The 13,923-nt window shown below is 31.3% G+C and overlaps 1 protein-coding gene across 1 annotated transcript in view; it reads left to right on the plus strand.

The window, feature by feature from the left end:
- The window catches only part of LOC119637316, an 88,702-nt gene that overhangs the window by 22,288 nt on the left and 52,491 nt on the right, over nt 1-13,923 (plus strand). The window lies entirely within an intron of this gene.

Genomic DNA, 13,923 nt, shown 5'->3' on the forward strand with positions numbered 1-13,923 from the left:
TTTTTTTTTTTTTTTTTTTTTTTTTTTTTTTTTTTGTTTCTTTTATATAACTTTAGTTTTATTTTTTCTGTTTTTGTTGTTGTTGTACGATTCTTGTCGTAGCAGATATTGTAAACATTTAGCACAGGTTATTGTACTGTAAGCTAATTTATGACTTTGGAGTACAAGAAGTCAAATTTAATTGAAATTAAACAAACGATCTATAAAAATATAATATAATTAAACACTGCGTACACATATGTGTCCACTAAACACCGTATTGAAAGTTAATTTCATCCGTTAATAATAAATTTATTGTCAATGCATTCAGTTCAGTTCAGTTCTGTTCGGCGCGATCTGTAACGACGATTTATTTTACTGCTATTCACACGATAATGCATTCGTTGCATTAAAATTATAATTATAATTGAAATTGAAACAACAAAAAATTCATAATAAAATTTATTGTTCATCTATCTGTTCGTTTCTCTGAAGCGATATTAATTTTAATGAATTGCGAATAATTTCAAATTCTTAATAACTGGGGTTTTCTTGCCTTGCCTTGAGAAAATTAAATCAAGAGTCGGTTAACTGTTTCATCATTTCAATCAATATTCCACCTTACACCTCAAGGCCAAATAATTGATATATTGGCTTTTAGTAGACTTCTATATGATCTGCTTTTTCTTTTTCTTCTTCTTCTATCTTTCTAAACATTTTTCTTTCTTGGTTTTTCCCTTCCCTTAATAATTGACTGTAACAACTTTTCCTATAAGTTACTAATAGCTGTAGTTTGGTGGGTTTTTATTTATTGTACATATTATGGTCTCTCGCTTCTTTCCTCCAAAAAGATGATCATGATGTGATGGTCTGGCCTTTTTTTTTTTCACAGAACTTTTTTCTTTTTGCCAGTGTTTTTCTTTTGCTTTTTTTGTTTGTTTTTTTTTGTTTTGTTTTCGTCGATTGCAAACAAGTTTCTCGTTTTTTTTGTTGTTGTTTTTTTTTTTAATAGTTTTTCAATGTTTTTGCAGAAGACAAGAAGAGATCTTGAAAACCGGCTTTGGTAACCGTGTCATTTGATTGAAAACATTATACAAAGGAAGCTATGTGCAACACATTTATTTTTATTATTATTTCAGTTTTGTTTTTTTAATACAAACATAACTTTCATGAATATTTATATCGTATTTTACAGTTAAGTTGAAAATTTTTTTTTCCTTTTAACAAAAAAAAAAAAAAAAAAAAAGGAAAAAAACACTGATTTGCATGAGAGTATATTTGCCAAGCAGCGCTAAACCTATACTGAACTGTATAGCGATATGTGATCAACGATTTTGTTGTCGCGGTTGCCGTCGTCACAGTTCAGTCAATAACATCTGTTATGTGTATATTTCCTCATAGAACATATAGATGAACAAGTATATTTTACTTTTCAGAGATTTCTTTCTAAGTTTGCTTTGCTACAATTCGTTTTGATGGAAAGGGGAATAAGAAGAAAAGAAAAAAAAAAAAAAAAAAAAAAAAGTTGAAAAAGAAGACAAAAATGAAGAAGAAAACAGAATCCGTTAGCTTGTTCAGTTAACAGCCAGTCAGTTGCGAGGAGAGAGTAGCATTTGATAATCAGGTGTATGCGCTACTTATTCCAATACACTACAGTAGTTGGCCTACCGCCAAATTGTTTACATTTGCATTCTATAAGAAGAGAGGAAATTATTAAACAAGTAACGAGTTTAAATTCGCTATTCGACGAATTTTAGTTACCCTTCATCTCAACCAATTTTGTAATTAAAACAAAAAAAATGTTAATAAAACACAAAATTTTTCGGTATCTGCTCATATTTAATTTTGTCAAAGTTTCCTATGAAATTAGGTAGGAAAATACGCTGTAGCAACGTTTTGCGGCATACATCTGATAAGTAGCCAAAGTAGAGTGTATTGTGAAAAAATTCGAAATTCCATACACTTAATAGTGTGCCCATACTAAGAAAGGGTCAACGGAGGAGCAATGTTTACGCCTTTTTACTTGTGGTGGACAATTTACATGATATTTCATTCCAAGGGCTTGAATTTTTGAGCGGGCAAGTTTGCATTAATTCAACAGTCGCCGTCGTGTTTGGTCAAGCCTGCAACTCGAAGCTTTGCTCGATTCGTTGTGCTTATATTCGCAAAAATGGGCTATGACCATGGGCGCCATGTTTTTCCACAAAGAATTGACTCAAATGACGGCCATGGGCAAGCATCATGTTCTCGGAGCATTTCGAGAGCTGATATATCAGCAAAAACATGGAATTATTGAAAATGAATTTCGATAAGGAATAACTTATATATATGGTAGATTCAAAAGATCTTTGATTAAATTCGGTTGAATATATCGGATCTTTTTCTCTTCGAGTTAAGCTATCGACCATCGAACTTTGGCTTTCCCTCCGCTCTTTTGATCTGTAAACAAGCGAACGAACACTCCGACGACCGTAGCCGAATTGACGCAAACTATCGAGGCGATCAAAAATATGTATTTAGTTTAGTGAATGTCACAAAAGTAACTGAAAAATTAATACATCTGCAATTTGTCGATGGTGGATTTAAAACTTATGGAAAATTAAGATTAAGACAAAAACAAAGAAAAAAAAAAAAAAATTATAATCATAATAACAATAATAGTAATTCCTAATAAAAGTAGGAAAACAATTTTCTTGTTTTGTTTTTTGTCTTAATTATAATTTCCTTTTGGAATTTTTCTTTATCTACTGTCGTCTATCATCATTCCGTGTGAGATGTCTTTCTTCGGTGAAGCGGCTGCGCAGCAATTGAATTTCTATCTTTGCCGACGTAAGCGATATTCCTCGAAATAAAATTTGTCTGTATATATTTATCTGCGACTGATTACAGTTATTTTTATAACATTCTCAGTGTCATCAGTTATAGATAAGCATTTAATATTTGCTGCTGTTGTTACCAACATTTGTTTTGCATTGCAAAAGTTTTCTTTTTTTTTTTCTTTTTTTTTTTGCCTTTCTGAGTGTATTAATCTGTTTACGCGAACAAATAATGATAACAATTAAAGAGCTTGTTAAGCCCCTTATATCTCGATGAATTATGACTAAAAAGCGTTTTCCTCTTATAAATTATAAAAATATTAATTATATTGCATTCATATGCAAAGCGCTTGGATAAGGACGATAACGGATTTTAGGCAGTAATCGCCAACTTCCAGCTAAAAAGTGGCGATTTTGCGATCCATCTGACGGGTATTTTTGACTATTCGAAAGAAAATAGTGATAATAAGCCATAAAAAACTACCTCGACCGATTTACTTAAATTACTATCGTATCGGATATATGCAAGCTTCATTTTCCCTTTATAGCAATCTGATATTAATTTCAGAACACCCACATCCTTGCTTTTAATCTGATTAGGTCCGCTTATCCGCTTATCTGAGACAAAAGCTTATAGATTGAGTTTGAAAATGAGCACGATCTGCCTACGTCAACAATCGCACCTACAATGGAAACAAAGTTATGAGTTTACATACAGTTGCTAAGAGATATCTTCCTAAAAATCGGTGCTAATATTTATCAACACTATTCAAAAAAAAAGTTTAGCGTAAGAACATCCATGGCTTTCCAAAAAACGTGCTGACAATTATTAATAAGAAACTCTGACTTTCAGCCTAAGGGAGATCGAGTTTCGTTATTGGACAAAATGAGCAAATTCAGACCTGACGAGTGATACGCAAGGATCACGGCTAAGAGAGGTTGAATGGCATGTCATTCCCTTAGTTGAGTTTTAGAAGCAAACGTTCGGCTACTCCTGACTTAGAGCCGCTGAACCGGTTTTAACTTTTTAACTTACTTTTCTCATGATTTGAGTTTTCATGGAAATTAATCGGTTTTCTAAGAAACTTAATTTCTAAAGAAGTGAAAAACCAGAAACAAATTCACGACGCGTTACCCGTATCGTGCAACTAGTGACTAGCGAGAAGATTAATCATAATTGGCAGAAATTTACGGGGAAATCGGATTAAAAATGTCGCGAGAAGTGAGGAAGTAATGGTAACTTGTAAAAGGGTACATAGGCAGAATATTTGCGAGGGACAAATGATTGCAATTGCAATGTTCGAACGGACAAGACCAGAGGGAGAATTAAAGCGTTACAAATATAAGTTTCTGTAAGCAATCTCCTAATTTTCCAAGTAAAACCTATATTATCCTAAAAATCACAATTCAATGGTACGGACTGTATTTCAAAAGGTGTTGAATGAATAACGTAATGTCACGTATGTGACAATATTACAAAAATTTAACAAATCTCTTTTGTAAAATAGTATTTCGATTATTGTGTACGTTCTACGTTTAAGGGTACGCAGCTGTTTACATAATCAGTAAGCGTAAGTAAGCGTATGTATGTTAGTCTTTCAATGTGATATAGTACAGCAATAGCTTACAAATGACAGATTATTTATTTTCGATAACATCGTTGACGTTGTTTACGCTTACATAGCAAGTTACTCCAATGATATTATTGTACACTTTATTGGAAATTGTATTCGTTAGAAGGCGGAAAAATCATTTTGATAATTAGTAAGCGTGAAATTCGGAATCGACATTTGTCTACCTAGTCTTTCGTCTATCTAATTTCGCATTCAGTTTAAATTTGGGAAGTTTCTATATAATGGTTAGAAAACTTAAGCAATCATGTAAGAAACAACTTTTTGATATGCGTTCAATATTTGTGTAATAATAAGTTATCTGCGATAAAAAACATTTTGCAACTTGCGTAGAAATTAACTGTGGATATACTGTTTCAAGACGCATTCGAAAACAGGCAGACACTACAAGGATACTATATACAAAAATATATATCATAAATGAAGAATGTGCAAAAATCGTGAGATATGACGTTAAAAGTAAAAGTGATTCGAATATTATTATTATTATTATTATTAGAAATTTAGCCAGAGAATAAATTCTAAGACTAAAGTCTTAAAGCACTAGCATCTAAGGCTTTCGGCTTTTATTAAAAACTCTACCGCACTTGAGATTCGAACCCACGACCATTGAGTTGCTAGTCGAGACTCTTGCCTACTCGGCCACTCAGGCGGATAGTGATTCGAATAATTTCGGGCATTTCGGTGATTTCTATCAAAAATACCCAAAAGATCATCAAGATATCAAAGATATAAAATCATGTCAAAATGAATTAAAATCAAACCGTAATTTCAATACAGTCATCTTCATAGCCATACAAATGGCGCCCTACGGTTAACCATTTAACAGCGATACGTCCGTCCGTCCGTCCGTTTATGTTGGATTTCTCTCATAAAATTTTATCATCATGAACATGTATTGACACGATATTGACACTGTTAACTGGTTAAACCGTTTGTTTTGCTCGATTTGCCAGCAGAGCCGAATTCGTATGCTGTCAGAGTGATGTAGTTTCGCTACTTGACATGTTTTTTTATTTTCCGTGAAAGTTTGATTACGGCAACCATTTGAAAAAGTCATTGAAATCCTTCCCAATGCAAATGCAACAAAAGGATTTATCTTAACAATTTATGTGAAGTAAATTGATAGTCACGTCTTTTACGACGAATATACGTCCCTCTGGATTCCGTAGTTTTCATATATAACAAAATCATTTCTAGCACTAAGTTTATTCGAATAAATTTTGTTCATCAGAAAATTGAAATTTCTCAACAGAAAAGAATCAAAAGATTGTTCGAGGAAAACTACGCACACACACACACACACACACACACACACACATGAAAGCAAACGTATCACCGGGCATATGTTTCGTGGCCTACGTTTATTATTTATTAGGTATGCAAGGTAGGCAAAATTCACATATTATCGAAGTTATCTTAAAATACTTTGTAGATTTTTATCAAGTTATTTAACTTAAGCTCTTATCCAGTGTTATTAAAATACTTCAAGTTGTTCAAGTGTTGTTTTTAAACAATTTATTTATAAATTTATTCTTAATTCGTACTTTATTTGATTGTAAATTGATGAAGATATTGGTATATATATGTATAGATTCATGTATATTTATAGTAGTTTTAGAAGTGCAGTACAGAGGTACTTGAAGCAAACAAGAAAAAAAAAAACACTAAGAATATTATATTCGGTCGTGACCGAATCTTTTATGCCCATCGTCATTATCCTGAAGAAGACAAAAAAAGTGAAAGAATCAGAAATTCTCATGCTCTGCAATAGGGAGTGGGCGCGGCTGATTTTTTTTACTTACAAACTAAAAGCGTTTGTTCGTCTGTCCAATAGCTATTGTAAACATTCTCCTATTTGGCAAAATATTAAAAATTCTTGCACGCAGATTAGTGTCGAAAAAGAGCCAAGCCAGCGGATGCACTTACCCACAGTGTCAGTTAAATTGAAAATACATCTCTTTTCTAAAGTAAACAATTTGTTTTTTTACTCGTTAATTGCAAAGATTAACCTACAAAAAATTTGTCCGAATATTTAAGGGATATAATATAATACAATGAAAAATACCAGCCACGCCTAACCAATATTAAGGAGTACGAAAATCGAGGTTTTTCTTCTCTTTTTTTAAAATCTTTTTCAGGGTAACGCTGATGAGCGTAACAGTTTCGCCAAAGCCGAATATAGATTTCATGCTTGTTATTATTATTCTTATTATTATTATTATTATCTTTATACCTATCACCGAAGAATGGGGGTATATCCATCTTGTCAAAACATTTGCAACACCCCCAAGAAAGCTTTAGAGACAACATATCATCTTGATCAGCATCAATTTGTGATTCGGTTTGAAGCATGCCCGTCTCTCCCTCTGTCTGCCGATGTAATCTCTGTGGTAAGCATTCAAATTGAGCATATGAACATTCCAAGTTCTTGCACGTTTGCCGAAGCAAGCAAGGGACACGCTCGCAGCACAACGTAAAGTGAGATTATCTTGTCTTTAAATGCATTTTATCTTTGTTCCTTACAAACTGCAATAGCTGTAACGTCCATCTACGTGAAAATGGAGAAATTCCGGAGAGACTCCGTCGAAACAATTTTATTCAGTATCGGTATTTCTTTCTTTTAACAAAACGTTTGTGATATCCTGAGAAGAGAGCTTCGGAGGCTCTACAAAGTCTGTATCGATTATTGGATCAATATCAAATTTTGAAGCCCTCTCGGCATTTGATTGTGCGCATATGGTCACCGAACTGAGGATATCGGCTGCACATGCGGCAAAAACATTGGAAGTGACCGCATGTAAATTGTTACTGAAAGTGGGCGAAATCGGTGAAAAAGCAAGCCCACAGCATAGCGTAAGTAAGTGAGAAGTGTTTTCGAGAATAACAAAAAAGTGAGTATATTACCCGTTGCTCATAAACTGCAACAATTAATATATGCGCTTATGTATATATCCACTATAAAGATCGTGCGTGCAGATGACTCGACCATAGCTGAATATAATTTTCTTACTTCTTATTATTAACATTATTATTATTGTTATTGCTATTGTTATGATTATCATTTTATAGGCAAATAAAAGGTGTTGGTTAGGTAGCTTTATGATTTCCGCTTGCACCTATGTATGTAGCGAATTTTTTGAAGGTGATAGAACTTTGAATTAAAATAAAAGTCGTAGAAAACTTCAATTGAGAGATAATTTTGGTTTCCCTTCAAAAATTACTTATTTTTCAACAATAATGTACACGATGAGCACATTTGATCGACTTGATTAGACCAGTTCAACTTTTTTCAGCAACATTTCAAGCAATTGAAAAATTATTTCGTTAACAATAAGGTTTATGTTGACTTAAGAGCGTCAGTTATTACGACGACTTTGTACGTCGTCAGAGAAAATAATTCAGTAGCGAGATGTCATATCGAGTCGTCCACTTTGTGCTCCCGAAAGTAAACATAAACAAAACGCATTTCTGATTGAGATTTGCATCAAAGTTTTTTTCAATACTTTATTTGGACGGTGCCACTATATCCGTGTGATGTTCCTAAAGGGCTCTTACGGGTACAAAATTTACCTTTGGGTATGGTTGGTGGGTTGAGAATGTCATCTTTGAACTTTAAAATGCTGTCACAGTTACCCAGTTCGATTATCTTGGAATCAAATCCCCCGGTTCACCAACACGAATTTTAAGAAATCACATTATTCCGCTATGGGACATCAATTGCTTCATGATAGGCGGCGAATAAACGAAAAAAAAAAAAAAACACTATACAGATCCAGAAAATGCTGCTACACAAATAGATGGAACATTTAAGTGTAATTTGCGTTGCCTTGTTTAACAATGCGTTCATATATTTTTTTCGTATGTTTCGCCTTAAATGAATTCGACTTCGAAAGCAGAATCGCTGTCTTAAAATCTGGCAGTTGCCTATGGCATCAAAATGACGTCAGTAAGATTAGGTTTCAACAGTTTCTAGAAGATCAGCAATTATATCAATTGCTATTTTAAGACGGTATGAATCCGATTAGCTTCTCATTGAAGTGTCGTGGTGAACAATAGAGACAGGACACACACATTATTATACCCTACAAAAGGTTTCTGCGGTTGTACGCAACACCCAGAAGGACTTAGGATAGAGCCACCTTTTCGATTCAGAATCATTTTCTGAATTAACCTAAAGGTCGCAATTTTTGAGTTATTTTTATGAAATTTAGTACACCGATGGGGTATTTGGTTCAAAGGCACCGACTGTTGCCAATGGGGACGGCCGAACTATTTTTCCGATCATTTCCCATATGATGCCTTGTTGTGAAATTGATTGCTATATGAACAGCAGTAGCGGGGTGTAGGGTATTTAATGATGACGTGTGGCTCACTATAGTGCTTTCTCTTGTTTTTATTGTAAATGCTACGGCACTTCCATCACTTTTCAAGTGAGATTAAGAAATATTTATATCGTTAAATAGAGTGATGTTTAAGGTTGCCAGATGAACATGTGCGTACGTTTACAGGTCAGTGGAGATTTTTTGTGATAATAAGGTTATGTTTCCGTTTAATATATATCACGTTATCCTTATTTAAGTTGATATCACTTTTGATATATATTAAGGAGATCAATAATAAATCGGACACTTTCTAGTTTATTCGCAGAATTCATTTCGATATTAGTACTAGTATTAGACAAAAAAAAAAAAAGCCATAAACAAAAACAAATTATGATCAAAATGAAAATAATACGTTTAACTAAAAGTTCAATTTTGTTCTTAATAAACAATTTATTGCATTGAAAATTATTATATTATACATATATATATATATATATATATATATATATATATATACATATATATACATATATATTTTATTATTTTTAACACAACGTACTAATCCAACGTATACTGTATTTTGTTTTTAATAGTTATTTTCATCAAGTTTTTTAGTATCTTATATTTGTTGTTATTATTGTTTTATTATTATTATTTTATTGTTTGTTATTATTATGATTTAAAAACGGTGGGAAATTTTAACTTATATTTTTACGTAACATTTAAATTTCATTAAAACGACAAATAATGAAAGAACAAAATAATAATTAACTATATATTTATAATATTTTGTTAATTTTTATTATTCGGCCCCAATTACTTAATACAATAAAAGATGATTTTTTCTCGCCTTTAATCTGTTTTCTTCCTTTAATTTATTGTAATTGTATATTTATATTTATCATCGAAAGATGACGACAAAAGTATTTTTTTTTGATAAAATCGAATTTATTATTTAGGTATATTCAACCGATGCTCGGTAATTTTAAATGTAAATCTAAGTTAATTTAGCCTTTAATCGTTGTTGGATTTTTTTACACTCATGACAATTTAAATTTATAAATTAATCCCAACGTTTACGTTTGCGATTAAATTAAACTAAATGAAGTTTGAAAACAGTTTAGATATGTTCACAGATAGGCAGACAGGTACACAGGTAAAGGTCAAGAAACCAGAATAACACTATTATGGGCTACGAACCACCATTAAATACCCTGCATTATCACACAGTTAGTTGTCCATATAATGAATTTTTCAAATAACATTTTTTTATATCGGAAGACGTTGAAGGTGAGAGGGTTTAAAATGCGTCAAAAATGACCCAGCCGATCCAAAGTCTTCAATTTAGAATACCGAAATTCTATTACTGAGTCATTTTTGTCGAGAAATTTCAAAAATTGCAATTTTTTCCATATAACGACTTTTTAAAATAGGGCGTTAAATGAGCAGCGGTCAATAAAGTGATCCGATCCGAATCATTTTTAAGAGCGTTCATTTTTGGGTCCGAAATCGTCAGTATATCAAATTTCATTAAAACACAAGAAAACAAGGCACAAGGCAGACAGACAGACAGACGGATAGACAAGCTTAGATTGATTCAGAAAGCGATTCTGAATTGATTGGCATAATAAAAGACGGGTCTATTTCATAATCTTCCTTATGTTGCATACATTTCTACAAACTTGAAATACCCTTGTACTGTAAGAGGCGTACGGTATAAAGAAAATATAAGAAAACCAACCACAAATTTGCATTACTTTCATCAATAGCTTATAGAAATTAAGCATAGGCTGCAGAAAGCGTAAAATTTGTTAAAAAAATATTTACGAAAAGCACGACTAAAATATTAGGCAAACATCATTTTCAAAAATCTATTGATCTCTTTACGTTGACGAAAAAAATAAACTTTTTTTGTATAAATACTTTAAGTAGAGAGTGCCCAGGAATCGCTCCAACGCATAAAGACACAGTGTCCGTAATTGTCACTGACTTGTACTTGGATGATTCTACGGGTTCGGATGCAGCCAACAAGCGCCATAAGAAGGAATATGTTTTTTTTATGTTTTTTTCTATACAGCGGAGAGTCCTAAATCGATTTAGGACATTGCCTGGTCGCTTAGAGTTGCAACTTTCGAAATCATAAAAATTACCATGAAAATTCTTGAGTACATTCTATGTTTAATTTCCTATATCAAGCCAAAAAAATCACTATGATTCGCCCCCGCAAACACGTTTACAATAATTAAGAAACTTGGGAAATTGAAAAACATTAGATATCAAAATAATGTATCAAGTTCAAGTTAAGACAGTCCATATAATTTTTTCATAAAAATTTAAATACATTTTCTACCCAGCCTACTGATTAGGAAGAATGTCATCAACCTTTCACTTGGCCTAATATTAGTCTTGACGTTATGAGATGCAATAGTTTTAATGGATGATGATAAATATCCGAGGGAAGGAAAATCTGTATGATAATACCATTTGAAGTTATTACTAGCAACTAGAGTGAAAGTCGACCAATTGCCGGACCGCAAAAAATTGTATATTGTATTATTAAATTTGCTATCGTATCGATTGATTAAGTACATATCTATAGACAATCTATAGCGATTATCATATGAAAATGTTGTGTAAATATTGTTAACAATCGTCAAAGAGGCCGGTATAAAATAGATTGTACGATCAGTAAACTGGGGCGTACACACAATGAACAAAATGTTTTTGTGCCGATGTGGTGGGTATTTAAGGTTCAGTCTAAGATACATACATAATTCGGGAAACTTATTTTAACGTTTCATGTTTTACTTTTATGAGATAAACATAATTGCTAATTAGTTATTGTTAAGCGATAAGAAATTTTTATACATTATTTCAATGAATGTCAATAATGAATTAAATTTATTTTAAAAGGCTTATTATTAGTGTTTGTATGTTTAATCATAGTAAATAAAAATTTCAGTAATTCTTGAAAATAATTATTAAAATAATATCTTTTGGTAGTTAATATATTTTAATATTAGAATTAGTATTTAATTGAAAAATTTACAATTACAATACAAAAATCACATACAAGAAAATTATCATTATTATCTATCTCATGATGGAGTTTCATCTTTATTTCTTACACATTAAGTACAAATACATATGCATATACATATAGATGTACATATATATATATATATATATATATATATACATAGATTGCTATTTATTTTATATATACGTATATTATATGTTTTTGAAGTGAACCCCTTCTTGCTTCCTCTCTTTCTATAAACTAATTCGACCTATTAAGTTTTAGGAGCGTAAACTGTGTAACGAATTCAATTTAATATTCTATAGACCATGGCGTATGAGTAATAATGATAATAATAATAATAATAATAATAATAATAATAGGCGTGCGTAGACATTATTCTTATTATGCAACTGCAATTGCAAATTTTTTTCTAGTTAATACCTATTAGTTTTCTTCGAAATGATGTTCATACGTTCCCATTTCAAGTCATACATAGACTGCAACTATAACACAATCGAAGGTAAAAAACAAGTAACTTCATCGCAATAAATGAGAAAATATACCTTAACATGTGCATATATATATATATTGTATATATATTATATATATATTGTATATATATATATATATATATATGTATTTATAGAATGTAGGTAATCACAGTCTATTGTCATTTTAAGAATAACATTTCATCACATCTTCTGTAAAGGAGAAAGTGATTATACTACATTTATATTCTCATTCCGAAATTTATCGTGATACTTGCATTAAAGCACTTTATACTCTTGATCAATGTAAAATGGTGTCTGCTATTGGCCCAATTATACCCACAACACAATTAAAGTAGGAAGAACAAATTTGGCTATTGAAGGTCATGGATGAAATTTGAGATCTGTCAAGATTCACCTACAATAGAGTTATACCTGTGTGTGCTTACAACCTATGGAATATAGTGTACCAGATCGATTTAAAAGTTCAATGCAAAAAATCATCAAAATTAGTCTACAATCATGCTCATAACAGCAAAAATACTATAACTTACAACCTATAGTCTATTTGTATGTATAGTGATCTAGAGATAACTACAAATGGTTATCCCCGTTAGCCTGTAAAAAATTCAATGTAAAAATGTTCATGATCACGCCCATAATAGGAAAAATAGGACTCAAACTTAGAATCGATAGTATGTTTGGAAATTAATTTAGATGATAATCTCATTTGCACAAAGCCATCTATGGATTTAGAATGAAAAAGATCTCGGGAAAAGGGCAATTACCATCCGCCCAGTTAATAAACAAAATATTGAATGATGAACGTGTATAAAAGATTCGAGACGAATATAATTTTCGATTTTTTTTTTATTTTTTTATTTTAATGTTAATGATAGGTGATGTTTATAATTTTATTAGTATTATTATTATTATTAAAATCTACAAAGTTTCACTTTTAAAGCGCTGTGATGGTGGCCACGCAAATACTTGGCGTTTCATTTATTTTTGTTCTTTTTTTTAATTGATGATCTATCGCACTGGCAGACAAATTAATTAGTTTAGTTAGGTGTCTGTCCGTCTTGTTTCGCTTTCTTCTTTCAACAAATGAAACTTATTACTTATTCTGCAGTTCTTTTGTTATTGCATTCTGAAATATGAATTTTTTAAATGCATTTTTATAAACATTTTTCAAAAAAATTCTTTTACAAGTATATTAAAAAAAAAATAAATAAATAAATAAACGAACAACTTCTTTTCTTTAATAAACTATACTGAGTTTACTCGTAGAAAAAAAAAATGCTTTTTTTCTCTCTCTTTTTTATTTTTTATAAGAAGTAGCTGCTGTTACTTGCGAGGTTACTTTGAAGAATATTCAAACTTTCAAAAACTTGAAAAGCAAACAAAGCAACGGTTTCAGCACATTACAACAACTGGACCATTAAATAATAAATACTAGCGTCAGCATTTTGATATTTCATGCACACACGTGAATGGATATACATCATAGGAAAAATTTTCAAAAAATATATTTGCGAATATTTTTCAATTTTGATAAAGAACTTTAAGTTCCAAAAACCTGCACTGAGTGCTCGACAAATTAATAATGAAGAATTTATGTTTTTTTCTGAATTTTAAAATTTTCGAGATTATTTTTTGCTC

The sequence above is a fragment of the Glossina fuscipes genome, unplaced genomic scaffold (assembly GCF_014805625.2).
Source record: "Glossina fuscipes isolate IAEA_lab_2018 unplaced genomic scaffold, Yale_Gfus_2 59, whole genome shotgun sequence".
Lineage (NCBI taxonomy): Eukaryota > Metazoa > Arthropoda > Insecta > Diptera > Glossinidae > Glossina > Glossina fuscipes.